This window comes from Acipenser ruthenus, chromosome 52 (genome assembly GCF_902713425.1).
Source record: "Acipenser ruthenus chromosome 52, fAciRut3.2 maternal haplotype, whole genome shotgun sequence".
In the NCBI taxonomy this organism is placed as follows: domain Eukaryota; kingdom Metazoa; phylum Chordata; class Actinopteri; order Acipenseriformes; family Acipenseridae; genus Acipenser; species Acipenser ruthenus.
This window is the reverse complement of record NC_081240.1, coordinates 7,157,309-7,172,373: the sequence shown is the minus strand read 5'-3', so window position 1 is coordinate 7,172,373 and position 15,065 is coordinate 7,157,309. Positions and strand designations below refer to the sequence as shown.

General features: G+C 39.9%; 1 protein-coding gene across 1 annotated transcript in view; it reads left to right on the top strand.

Annotated features, from left to right (window-relative positions):
• Positions 1–15,065, top strand: part of LOC117968552 (GTPase IMAP family member 8-like) — a 424,412-nt gene that overhangs the window by 352,339 nt on the left and 57,008 nt on the right. The window lies entirely within an intron of this gene.

The following is a 15,065-nucleotide window of genomic DNA, read 5'->3' as shown; positions in this document are numbered from 1 at the left end:
GAAAAAGAGTTGAGTGAGTGTGAGTGTTTTGTTTGTTTTGTCGCTGTTAGTAATTGTCTTTTGTTTTTGTAAATCACTAGACGGCTAACACGTCTCCGGAGCTGTCACCTTGGGCCAGCACTACCCGGAACAACAACACCACAGTCACTGTTTGATCGTTATCGCCTACCACGAGCACTACTGCACGCACCCAGGTCTAGTGACTGTGTATGTATTATTGTGGGGCGGATAACGTGTATTATTATTTGGTCTGCAAACCACTTCTTATCGTTTCCTTCTGTGCTCTACACATTGGTGTGTATTGCCGGAGGAATATTGTTTGGTCGCCAGACCGGGAGTTCACAAATAAAAAGAACCCCTTTTCCAAAACGGATTACAGTTTCCTTTGTGTGATTATTTCTGCACTGCATCACCTCTGCATCTGTTTCTAATCAGCAGCCACTTTGCCACAATCCCTTGTAAAAAAAGAAGCTTCTTTTGAATCGCAGAGTTATCTAGTTTACATTACATAAATATAAACAATGGTAAACTTTGATTAGCGTTAACCCAGTTCACATCAGTCTAGAGACAAACGCATTTGAATAACGTTTAAAATGGAAAATTAAGGAACGCACCTTTAACCCCTGTCACAATTAACACAATTCACCTGCTCCCTCATCTCTCCTGCATGCTCCCTGCTGCATCCTCCCTCCTCCATTTTCCCTGCTATCTTCTCCATGCTCTCTCCTCCTTGCTCCCTCCTCCCTGCTCCCTCCATTCTCCCTCTTCCATGCTCCCTCCTTTATGCTCCATCCTCCCTATTCCCTCCTCCCTCCTGTGTGCTCCCTCCTCCCTCTCCTCTGCTCCCTCCTCCCTGCTCCCTCTCCTCTGATCCCTCCTCCATGCTCCCTCCTTCCAGCTCTATGCTCCCTCCTCTATGATCCCTCCTCTATGCTCCCTGCTATTTTATAGACACGTACAGACGTGCTCAAATTTGTTGCTACCCCTCCACAAAAAACGAAGAATGCACAATTTTCTCTGAAATAACTTGAAACTGACAAAAGTAATTGGCATCCACCATTGTTTATTCCATATTTAATAGAAATCAGACTTTGCTTTTGATTTTTTATTCAACATAATATTGTAAATAATAAAACAAATGAAAATGGCATGGACAAAAATGATGGGACCGCTAACCTAATATTTTGTTGCACAACCTTTAGAGGCAATCACTGCAATCAAACGTTTTCTGTAGCTCTTAATGAGACTTCTGCACCTGTTAACAGGTAGTTTGGCCCACTCTTCCTGAGCAAACTGCTCCAGCTGTCTCAGGTTTGATGGGTGCCTTCTCCAGACTGCAAGTTTCAGCTCTTTCCATAGATGTTCGATAGGATTCAGATCAGGACTCATAGAAGGCCACTTCAGAATAGTCCAATGTTTTGTTCTTATCCATTCTTGGGTGCTTTTAGCTGTGTATTTTGGGTCATTATCCTGTTGGAGGACCCATGACCTGTGACTGAGACAGAGCTTTCTGACACTGGGCAGTACGTTTCGCTCCAGAATGCCTTGATAGTCTTGAGATTTCATTGTGCCCTGCACAGATTCAAGGCACCCTGTGCCAGGCGCAGCAAAGCAGCCCCAAAACATAACCGAGCCTCCTCCATGTTTCACTGTAGGTATGGTGTTCTTTTCTTTGAAAGCTTCATTTTTTCGTCTGTGAACATAGAGCTGATGTGACTTGCCAAAAAGCTCCAGTTTTGACTCATCTGTCCAAAGGACATTCTCCCAGAAGGATTGTGGCTTTCCAGTCTGGCTTTTTTATGTTTTTCTGTCAAAAGTGGAGTCCTCCTGGGTCTTCTTCCATGGAGCCCACTTTCGCTCAAAAAGTGACGGATGGTGCGATCAGAAAATGACGTACCTTCACCTTGGAGTTCAGCTTGTATCTCTTTGGCAGTTATCCTTGAATCTTTTTCTACCATTCGCACTATCCTTCTGTTCAATCTGGGGTCGATTTTCCTCTTGCGGCCATGCCCAGGGAGGTTGGCTACAGTTCCATGGACCTTAAACTTCTTAATAATATTTGCAACTGTTGTCACAGGAACATCAAGCTGCTTGGAGATGGTCTTGTAGCCGTTACTTTTACCATGCTTGTCTATTATTTTATTTCTGATCTCCTCAGACAACTCTCTCCTTTGCTTTCTCTGGTCCATGTTCAGTGTGGTGCACACAATGATACCAAACAGCACAGTGACTACTTTTCTCCATTTAAATAGGCTGAATGACTGATTACAAGATTGGAGACATGTGTGATACTAATTAAAGAAACGAATTAGTTTGAAATATCACTATAATCCAATTATTTATTATCTTTTCTAAGGGGTACCAACAAATGTGTCCAGGCCATTTTAGAATATCTTTGTAAAATAAGCAATAATTCATCTCTTTTCACAGCTTCTTTGCTTTATTCTATGACATACCAAAGGCATGCAAGTATACATGATAAAATAGCTTTTAATTTCATCACTTTTCAGGAGGAATGAAGCATTATTTCAATGAGCTGTAAGGGTACCAACAAATTTGAGCACGTCTGTATATTTAGACTGTGATGTTTAAGATTGATAATCAATAGATTTGATCTATAATTCTTACTTGAGATTTATTTCTGACTTTAGATAAGTTCTCTCTTTTTATTTTTCTGTCTTCAATAAACTGCTGCTATTAAATTCTCTTGCTGTTTGATTGTTTTGTTCATTATAATTCATCGATCTTATCAAACTTCTTCAATTGGAACTACTCAAATGCAACTCTGCATACAATTACATTTCACTTAATGTTCCTACAGGGTATGTGTTGCCATTTTCCCCACTCAGACCCCTTGCTTACTAAATATCTTCAAGAGAATATCGTCCACTCTTCAAATATCTGTCTAATATTTTAATGAGCAATCCATCCCACAAGAGCAGTGATACTGCAATATACATTTACTACCAGCACAGGATGACTGGGAGGGATAGCTGTTCATTTTACCCCACAACTTGTTTCACATGCATTGTACATGTATTAAAAGATGGGATGATTATCTATTCAGGGATACCAAGATATTTAGGGAGAGAAAGGTCTGAATGGAAAAACAGGCAACAAATGCCCCACCCCAGTCATTCTGCATGTATTCATCTGAGCCAATACTTGTTGGAGAGGAGTGTAGATTAATGGCTTCACAATTACTAATAAATAATAATAATTGCTGCCCTCAAGCTCCACCCCTCCCTGTTCTGTAGTGTTAGCTCTTCTCTCAATGGAGTGACACATCTTTCAATCAAATGTTTCAGTGAAAACAGACTTACATTTTAAAAATGCAGCACTGTTCCTTGGTTCTGGAGCCTGCAGACTGTAAACTGCAACTTTATTCACTGGGCAGAAAAAAGAGAGAAACATAGAATTTGTTTTCTAATGTGTGAATCCCTCTGTCTCTGTTTGAATGCTATTGTCTTGTTTTTTCATGTAATGTCTTTAGAAACTCTCTTCCTTCCTGCTCTCTACACTCGGGATGTCACTGTAAATGAGGTAGGGTGTTTCAACCTGAGGAAATCATTTGAAATAAAACATCTGTAATATTCATATAGCCAACAATCTGCAAGAGGGCTTTATTAATGTCTTGCAAGTCCTGTCCCTCCTCAAGCCATGATCTATTTGAGAAATCTCTACCAAATGAATCTATTTCACACCAACCTGTTTTGGTTATTTTGACTAATTCCCCCTTGCAGAAGTCCTCAATATGGTCTTTAAGTTCAGATACAGCTTTCCTCACAGCCCCAAAAGAGATGCCTGTATTGACAGTAACACTGGGTAAGCCTCCAGCTTCAGGAGGGGCACAGAGAGACTGGAAATTCTACAACAGGAAAGTGGAGAAAAGGAGTTTTCAGTGAAACAGAATGGAGTCCAAAACATTCCTGGGGAAAAGCAAGAATTCATTCAATTGGAGAGGTCTGTCTGAAACCGTCCCAGTTATGGACTTGAGATTTTCTAACAAGCAGTGATGTTACCTGTAGAAAATGGATGTGATCCTCTGTCTCTGAAAGCTGTTTCAGCTCAGTGTTTCTCCTCTTTAGCTCAGCAATCTCCTGCTCCAGTTTCTTCATGCGTCCTTCAGCCTGATTCACTGCAGCTTTCTCGTTAGCTCCAATCAGCTCAATAACCTCAGTGTGGATCTTCTCAATGGATCGGATCACCTCATTAAAGATCTTCTCACTTTCCTTTATTTCTATGCATGCAGATCTCTGAGTGAAAGTACACAGTAGAGGAGACACAGTTAGAATTTATATGAAAAACACATCAGACATAGACAGCAAACTTCTGCAGATGTTTTCCAGTCCATCTGTTTATAATAATAATTAATAATAATAATAATAATAATAATAATAATAATAATAATAATAATAATAATAACCCCCTCTTGTCAATACCCACTTTCAGTGACTCCACAGCCTGTTTCAGCCCCTCAATTTCTTTCAGTCTCTCCTGGATTCTCTGTTGTATTTCTGTCTGTGTCTCTCCCAGCTGCTTCTGTGTAGAAACACAGTGACAAAGTGACATTTCTGATGGGGCATTGAGTGATATCCTGTCACACTCAACACAGGCCTGTTTAAGTATGCTATTGAAACTGACAGAATCATTTTAGTTCAAATATATTTTATGTTTTCTTGTCCCCTTACCTCTTTACAATGTGTGCAATAATTCTGAGTCAAATATATTTTGACTTCAGTTCTAGTTGCAAGCCAAAGACATCTGTAGCACAGGCTAGATCAGACAACATGTGTGTATAGTAGTAAGATACAACACCATCTAATGCACAGCTGCCAGCAATACAAAAGGACGCTTGATCCACAGTAGCTGTCCACTAGATGGCACTTTTTCATACTAGTAACAGTGAATGATGGCTGATCTAGCATGTGTTACATGTTTGTTTTGTTAAGCACCTAGGAAACTGAAGCAGCTTTCTCTTTAATGTATATTTAGGGCTTCTGATTTCTGTTTTAATCGATAAACACAGATAAAACACCCCTGATACAAAACAATGAAATCAGTGTATACCCAATAAACACCGGAAAAACACTAGACATGGTTACTCAATTCACGTTGACTTCACCCCTTTCCATGTGAAAAAATAAAATAAAATAACCTAAAACCAAAAAAGAATAACAAAAAAACAACATTTCTCATAGCAGTCAGGCAATGAACCTCCTTCCTGACTTGTATCTATCATTGATTAATTCTGAATACTTTAAACTGAGTGGCAGCACATTCCTGCATTTCTATTGGAGGATTGCACACGCTTGTGCGATTTAAAACGAGATTACAATTAGAAACGGAGGGTTGTTCTTGCTCGTGGGATTTAAAGCTATATTACAGTTCAATAGGGAGGATTCACACACTCTTGGAATTTAAAACAGAATTGCAAATTGTGAACAAATGTAAAAAATGCCTAAACACACAAAATCCCCAGAAGAATGAGCCCGTGACCAGAAGGACTTCACTGTGGAAGAGAGCAAAGGAAAGAGGGGAATAGTAGGGTGAGCGAATGAAAATCCCAAATAGGTTTTTAAATTATGTTTTTAACTAACTTAAACATATCTGTTTTAATCATGTAAAAATGTGTTTTAACACACCAAATTCAGCTACTGTTCAAATTCAAATTCTGCCTGGCAGCCATCTTGAATTTGAGTTATGCCCTCTACTGACTTTGAGCTTTCATAATTAAAAAGATGAACACTTTACCAATAAAAACAATTATTCTCAGCTAGATGATGGTTATAAATTGAAAGATCAAATGTTTTAAGTGTACAAGCAAGCCTCCCAAAAACACACCTCTCACTGTGGGCAGACTGGCAAGAACTGCCTGGCAAGGGCAAGGGCACAATCTTGTATATTGTATATCATATTAATTTGGTATATTGTATATCATATTAATCTTGTATACTGTATATCATATTAATATTGTATATTGAATATCATAATAATCTTGGTCTTTTGTTTTTAAATTAGCTGCTTGACTTTGCTAGGAATGTCATTTTTAAACAGTTTTACCAATAAAACTATAATATCTTAAACAATGAAACTGATCTATGATTTTATTAAGTCACAAGATACATATAGAAAACACTAGGAATATAAATCATGCTAATTTTACACTACAAATTCCAATGCACCACAAAACAGCTGAACAAATCCTTCTTACCCTGTGAGGCAGGGCTGAGGTCCTGCACATGTAAACAGTGTGTTTTGGTTTGATTGTAAATAATGTTTTTGATGATCAAGTTTGTGCTAGAATGGCAGGGCATATTCAAATCCAGATGTGGAATGTGGCCAGGTGTTAATTGATTAATTGATTATCTCTTATCCCTGGCCACATGCCTTTAAAAAGGATCTGAAAAGCCTGTTTCCTGGTTCTACAAGCAGGGATACAGACTGTCTGGGAAGGAGAGTGTTGCTGTAGGATCCTCACGACTGCGTGTGTTAACCAGGGTGAGAAAAACACAAGAGGAAAAATGTATCTCGGATCACTGTGTGAGTTAACCAGGATTGCTAGCACTGGAAGGAATAGGGAACAAGTTTAGGGGATTTTAATCCCATCCAAGTCTAGAGAGGAGGTGTCAGGGAGACTGTTCCTGGAGCGGGACCTCCTTTCTTGTTTAGTTAACTTTTATTTTCTAGTTGTTTTCGCGCAGTGTTTTGTTTTGAATGTTTTGTGTTTTTTGTATCAAAGAAAACCTCCTGTGTCTCTCCTGTCAATCAGCGATAGCCACACCTGTAACAACACCCCTGTTACACCCTGAAATACATTGTAGTACATCATAGTTTAGTTAGAGCAATTAAAAAACTAGGGCTCTTTAAATAGCTCTTAATATACAATCAAAATCTGATCTGATGTGAAACTGTATAACCTAGTAAACAGACATGTTAAATATCCCTGGGAATTCTTATCTTCTAGGATAGCTACAAGGAAATGGTTCAAACCCTTACCTGTTTCACAATCCTTTCTGCATCACCTGAGACTGTATCATGGCTCTTGTGATCCTCGTCTGTACACAACAAGCAAATACACGTCTGATCGGTTCTGCAGAAGACCTCCAAAACCTTCTGGTGTTCAGGACAGAGCTTCTGCTCCAGATTTCCAATGGCATTGATCAGCTTGTGCCTCGTTAATGGAGTAACCTCACTGTGTGGCTTGACGTGTGTTTCACAGTAAGAGGCCAGGCACGTCAAACAGGATTTAACAGCTTTGAACTTTCTCCCAGTGCAGACATCACACGACACATCTCCAGGTCCAGCATAACTTTGAGCAGGAGGAGGATTGAGTCCTGTCTTCTTTAATTTCTCCACAACTTCAGCAAGCATGGTGTTTCTGCACAGATCAGGCCTTGGGGTAAAGGTCTTTCTGCACTGGGGGCAGCTGTAGACACCTGTATGATCAGTCTGATCCCAGCAGTTCTTAATACACCCCATACAGTAACTGTGTCCACATGGAATAGTGACTGGATCCTTCAATAGCTCCTTACACACTGGACAGTTCAAGTGCTCCTCTGACCACAAGTTTGAAGCCATTCTTGCTGCAGTGAGACAGAGAGACTGACAAGTTCACAACAGAAACTTCACTGCGCTGATTTCTTGGAATTGTGTAAAGCTCTAAGAGGCGGGGTTTGGGACTGAGGCCAGGTTTATACAAGCAGGGGGAGCAGAAACTGTTGAGTATCCACCCGAATAGCCAATATTCAATATCAACCTAACTTCACTGGGGTATACATTGCCTGAGAAATAAACGGAGCAATTACTGAACAGTCTGTGTCTGAACTACTAATACGATCTGTCATTAAATACCACTCTAAAATGCCTCCAAAATACATCGTCAAAAACAAAAGGCCAGCACTTGCATGGGTTGATTTTGAATTAGATTCACAGTTGGTGCTGAGACGTTCCAGCGGCATCTACTGTGTATTAGAGCTCGCTAGAACTGGAAGCTGATTGGCTGACTGTACCGAATCGTTTTCTAATAATAATACTGTATTTATACAGAAATACAAATGTACATTAAAATACAATAAATGTACTTTTGTAAAATGTGTTACTGTACATATGAAATTCATGGTTATGATAACGAACAATATGAATAAGTAAATTAATAAGCAAAATTCCACATCGTGACCCACCAGTACAGTAAAGAAAAAAAAAAATCATTGGTTCCGAATCCACAATCCCGATCACTGATTTTAATTTCCATTCTGTAAAAAGAAGTAAACTTGTCATTTAGACTACTATTTTCTGATGTCTGGGTTTTGTGTTTCTGAACAGACATTGTAGTAGCATTTTATAAAATAAGTAAATACATTTGAAATAAACGATTCAATAGTTACTCACTTGAACCACTCGACTGCGCTTTACGCGTCCTTCTTTGTTCTGAAAGTGGAGTTCTGATGCGAGTCTCCCTCTTGGAAGGTGTGGCTGTTCTGTTATTCTGCAGAGCTACTGTAGAGTTATATATATATATATATATATATATATATATATATATATATATATATATATATATATATATAATACTGTAGCCTGGGAGTGGCCAAGGTTGCGTCATAAATACTGACACTGGAACTGTGCTGAAAGGTTGACCAATTACAGTAAAGCAATACACTGGAGTAAGAACATTTATCAAAGACCAACTGTGACAGATGACTGCATGACTTTACAGAGCCTTTATCATTACAATCATTTAAACACAATTATTAACCCAGATGAGAACACATTTACAGTTCGGTTAATTATTAAATATGAGATTCGCGCTTGCATTGCCTGCATTACAGATATGCTGTCTTTTACGAGTACAGTTAATACGTGCAATGGTGCACTCCAGCATCTCCGTTACCATAGCTACAGGAATGCCATCACCTGCACTTTAACAGCGCATGTTTATTAATTTATTAATTAATTAATTTATTTATTTATTTTCTGTCAGAAGCTTCAATAATTTCAGCTATGTAAATAAAGCCTGATTTATTTAATATTTTATTTTATTATGAACATTGTAGCCTAATTAGTAGTAACACGTTGTTGCTAAATGTTTGTTTTATATATAGATACCTAAAACTGACAACCATACTCTTTGTAACTATAAATGCAAATGATAGGATTCATTGTTTTACTGTAAACTGTGCGTGTGTTTGGTAATGTGTCACTCACCCGTGTCTCTGTATGTGTATCTCTTTATTGTGCTTGTGTGTCTATGCGCATGTACTGTACATGCCTTTCTATTGGATGGCTATTTTATACAATGACTCGGATACCTTCTTCCATATTTCAACTCCAGTACAGTATGACTATGACTCTCTCTCTCTCTCTCTCTCTCTCTCTCTCTCTCTCTCTCTCTCTCTCTCTCTGTGTGTCTGTCCCTGTCTGTCTGTCTGTCTGTCTGTCTGTCTCTCTGTCTGTCTGTCTGTCTGTCTGTCTGTGCCACCTAGCCCTCTTGATTGGAACCCAGACCTCCAGCGGTGAAAGGCAGGAATAACTGAGACAAAGGAAGCTAATTCTTGTTACCAAAATGTCTTATATTTTTCTGTTCTAACAGGATCTTTAATAGGAGCAACAGTAGGGCAAGGGCGCTCCACAGATATGCAACTATATTATGCATGAGATTTTCTGTGTGGCAAAAATAAACTCAAGTTTCAGATGAAGAGAGCTGGTAAATGATGGGTAACTTTACATGTGCAACGCAGGCCCTGCAAGTCTAATTTGATTTAAACCATTATCTAGAAATGCATCTTCCTTAAGTTTCATTATTACTGTGCACTTTAAGTTTCGATTTGTTTTAAAGTCTGCCGTTTCCCAGAAATGTAAGTTTCATTATTACTGTGCACTTTAAGTATGGATTTGTTTTAAAGTCTGCCACTTCAATCAAATTGTACACCATTCCCCTCAGACCGCAGGGAATGTCCTTTCGGCTCATGTGTAGCAGGTGACATCATCCAAGTAATTACCTTCACGGACTTAATTATCTGCACATGAATGTAATCTGTACAAACGCTACTGGAAATTTACACAGATTTATTGTATTAGAGTGCAATGCATTGTGTCAGAATTGTATTAAAACGTATTTTAAATGTGTATGTGTTTGAGATAAGGCATGCAAATCACATTTGAAATGCATATTCAACAGATAATCACATAAGAATTGTATATAAAAGCACCCGATACGCATGCCAGCGTCAGTGACACACTGTCGCTGGAGGTGAAAAGCGCTCAGTGCCTACTGGCGCTGGTGTGTAACACCTGTAACATGTTAAACCAGCGCTCAGTGTATAACACCTGTAACATGTTAAACCAGCGCTCAGTGTATAACACCTGTAACATGTTAAACCAGCGCTCAGTGTATAACACCTGTAACATGTTAAACCAACACTCAGTGTGTAACACCTGTAACATGTTAAACCAGCGCTCAGTGTATAACACCTGTAACATGTTAAACCAGCGCTCAGTGTATAACACCTGTAACATGTTAAACCAGCGCTCAGTGTATAACACCTGTAACATGTTAAACGAGCGCTCAGTGTATAACACCTGTAACATGTTAAACCAGCGCTCAGTGTATAACACCTGTAACATGTTAAACCAACACTCAGTGTGTAACACCTGTAACATGTTAAACCAGCGCTCAGTGTGTAACACCTGTAACATGTTAAACCAGCGCTCAGTGTATAACACCTGTAACATGTTAAACCAGCGCTCAGTGTATAACACCTGTAACATGTTAAACCAGCGCTCAGTGTATAACACCTGTAACATGTTAAACCAGCGCTCAGTGTATAACACCTGTAACATGTTAAACCAACACTCAGTGTGTAACACCTGTAACATGTTAAACCAGCGCTCAGTGCCGCACCGCCGCGGACCAGCAGCCCATTGTAAGCTAGCAAGACAATATAGAAAGTGTCACATGACAAGTGTTCGTGTGGTGTTTTAGCTTGCTGAAATCATCTTCTTTAGAAACTTTATTTTTATTTTTGATGGCGCACATTGTAAGTAATTGCGTAATTGTTTCTCGTACTTTAAACGTTTATGTACAGTGTCTTGATCCCATTTTCGCTGTCGCGTACGCAGCTGGGTTATTTATTTCGTTATTTAGTTGTATATTTTATTAAAGCGGTTGATGATATGCCTCGGTTGTACAGAATTCTTCGATAAAGCAGCAAACTTTATCCATCGAGTCTGCAGTAAAATGCTTACTTTAAGCAGGCCTATTCAAATAAACAACATCCCCGATAGCTGTTTAATTCACCGGGCATTTCGGTTTATTCAGCATTATGCGCGCACACACACACACACACCAATGGCAGTAACTTACAAACGTCTTTATTGTGTTTCAATCATTTATTTATTAATGTATTGTGTGTAGCAGCTAGTTTGGTAACTCATGAAAACAACTACAAAACAATGGGATTCTGGGACACTTCCTGTTTCCCCAGCAGGAAGGGCTTTTCCGTTACACAAAGGGTGCGTTCACGGGGATCATTAAACGCAGATTCTGTGCAGACTCTGACCGGTTTAACCAATGATCTTTTAAGAATGAGCTCTGTGAACGCACCCATTGGCTAAATAGGTCATAATCTGCTCTGAATGATCCCCGTGAACGCACCCAAAAATCTTCTATCAGCCGCACACACGCCGTTGCACAGCTGTGAAAACATTTTGTAAACTAGTCTCAAGTATGCTACCCCCGTTTGTAGTTATTGTTTTGACTTACTGAAATACCGGGCTGCATTAGGAAATGCATCACAGCGTCTTTCAGTATGGAGAGTGCTGAATTAACGTCATTGTGTTTAAATGTTAGCCTGCGTGGTTCACGGGGCTTGGAGCTGGGGGCTTCTACTCTTCTAATCTTCTAATTTTCTAATTTCCTGTTAATTAGTATCTATTTTCTATTTAAGCCCTGATCACCTGCACCTTTTCTGTCTAGTGTTTCGTTTTCCTCCTCCTCTCCTCCACCTTCATACATGCCTTCGCATCGGTCGTCTCTGGGGGGTAAGTGAGTCTCACTTCCCCGACCTCAGGGCTAGACATCCGCCTCCCTTACCTTCAGGGGGGTTCTCACCATGTGAGTCAGAGCGGACCCCTGGCCAAACTCTGTCCTGTCGCAGCTCCTGCGCTTATCTTACCTCACTCGAGGCTCTGTTCTATTCTGCCTATACTAACCTCTTTGCTTTGTCCTTATTTCAGGTCCCAGGCAGCGTGACGTCTCGGCCAATCGGGTTTAACGAGCGCCCCTTACAGAAGTCTCAGATGCTGGGTACCTCTCTCTCTCGTCTCCTTTCGAGGGGCGGCTCCCCGAGTCATAACCCTGATATGTGTTTTTGGTTGCTGGGTCCTCTGCCCCTGGGATGTGTCGGCATCGCCGCCCTCAGTCAGTGACCACTTCCTATCCTATTAACTGCTCCTTTCTGCCTCTTCTGCCTTATCCTTCACCCCAGCTCACGCCCCTGAAATGCATTAATCAGCCTCCCACAAAACTATGTTATTAATGATTTCCATTACACGAGAATAGATGTTAAAACTTCATGCTGATTTGAACTCGGCTCTCGCCAAGATAAGCACCAACTAAGACGTAGCTTTACAGTAAACTAGTGTGATCCATATGTGTCTCCATCCATTTACGTTTCCTTCCATATGATGATGTAGATATCCTTCTGTCTGGTGTTAATGGCTGAAGTGTAATGCTGGCTCCTGGGATCAGCTTATTTTGCCTCCCTGGCGCATCAGCACACACAACGGCTGCAATGCTGGCTCCGGGGATCAACCAAAGGAAATAAATGATTGACACAACATTATATGTTGTTGATGACATTAAGCTCATAATCCCATCATGATGATATATATTATATATTTTATGTATTTTATATAGAAAACTGTATATTTTGTGATTATCCCTGTATTTTAAACACAATATTAATAAAAATACAGTCACAAAACACAAATTACAAAATACAATCACAACTCTAAGTCGCCCTGGGTAAGGGCGTCTGCTAAGAAAATAAATAATATGAGCTCCCCAGTGTCCCAATGAGGAAACCCCCAGCCAGATCCTTAAAAGCTCACCTCACCTGCGAGAGCTACCCAACTGTAAACTTTACATCGATTGCTTACAAATGTAGCAGCACTTGTAACTTTTGGCAGAAACGACAATAAGAAGAAGGAAATTCCCATGCAAGACCAGTATGTCTGTGTTACCATGTAGACATAACAATGCAAGTCTAATATTGTGCAGTGATTGCAGGGAGAGGGCTGCCTGTATGAACAGAGACTTGCATGTTTCAAACATCCATTTGAAGCCCCCCAGGTTTGTTATTATTATTATTAGTTAGTCCTGCTATCGTGCATTGTTTCCAGGACAACAGTTTATGTAATAGTGATGTAATAAACAGGACAGAGGGTCATATTTGTTAACCCTATTGACCAGATGCCGAAATCCATTGAGAATAATGACCACACACCTTTTTAACATTTTTGAAGGGCTATTAATTTATCATCTTTAGGTCTAACAGGCTGGAAGTTGGTACAGACTACCCTTGTGTACAGTAGATTGTGCATACCGAATCTCTGACCTGTAGCTTCAGTGGTTTGGCTGTAGGACCCTCCCATAGAACCTGGAAAAAAAACACTTCCGAAATACTACTCGTTTTCTACCTTCTTTACCCTAATTCAGCAACCCCTTGGCATAGAAATACCATTCAAAGTGTTCTGACATCAGAGTGATGCTCTGAATACGTGTGCCAGATATCAGAAAGATCAATACTGTAATACAAATGTTATCCCAAAAAAGATACAGAGTACTTTGTTAGGCTTCAAAACGCTATCTATGTATGGTTGCTGAGAGGGTTCTGGACGGTCTAGAAAGCTCAGCAAAGAACCTCTCTTTTATCTGGATGTCAGATTCCAAATATGTCTGATAAGGGTCTGTAAATTTTGGTTCTCTTGCAGCGCCCCCTTGAGTTTGGGGTTTTCTCAATTTTTGACAATCTGTGAGGCATTTTCAATGAAATGTACGTATTAGAAGATTTACAATCTAAAGTGTTTAGTACCCACTAGTGAGCAGGCACTAAGCCGTCGGAGTAAAAATAAGCCGTTGACCAACAGCTTCCAGTTGTCCTGGGAGAGGTTTGGTTTTAACACCTTTTCTTTGCGGTTGCTCTCCTGGGTGGAGGAATGTTGGAAGAACGTTTTATCTACTACTTTACCTTTAATTATAGAGATGCTCCTTGATTTAGTGGGCTTGAATTGCATTCGTGCCCATTCAATGTTATTGGTTAATTTGCTCAATAACCGATTAGAGCAGGCTATTGTTGAAGTCATGGTTGTCATGTCATCCATGTATGCTCGAATTGGTGGTAGTCGCATTCCAGAAGCCAAGCGCTCTCCTCCTACTACCCATGTTGATGCCCTAATGATTACTTCCATTGCCATGGTAAAAACCAGTGGAGAAATGGTGCATCCTGCCATTATTCCAACTTCTAGGCATTGCCATGTAGTGCTGAATTCTGAAGTTGAAAAACTAAATTGCAAATCTCCAAAGTAGGCTTTCACTAAATTTGTTATTGTCATCGGTACACTGAAAAAATCAAATGCTGCCCAAAGTAGTTCATGTGGCACTGAACCATATGCATTAGCCAAATCCAGGAATGTCACATGGAGCTCCTTCCTCTCCTTTTTAGCTGATTGAATTTGTTGCCAGATCACATTGATGTGTTCTAAGCAACCTGGGAAACCTGGAATGCCCGCTTTTTGTATTGAAGTGTCAATGAAGCAGTTCTTTAATAGGTAAGTTGACAATCTCTGAGCAATAATGCTGAAGAAAATCTTGCCTTCTACATTTAATAGGGAAATAGGGCGAAACTGACTGATGCTTGTAGAATCTTTTTCTTTAGGTATAAAGACTCCACCTGCTCGGCGCCATGCTCTTGGTACAGCCTGTTTTTCCCATGCCACTTTCATCAATTTCCACAGGATTCGTAGAACTCCTGAAGCACTCTTGTACACTCTGTACGGAACTC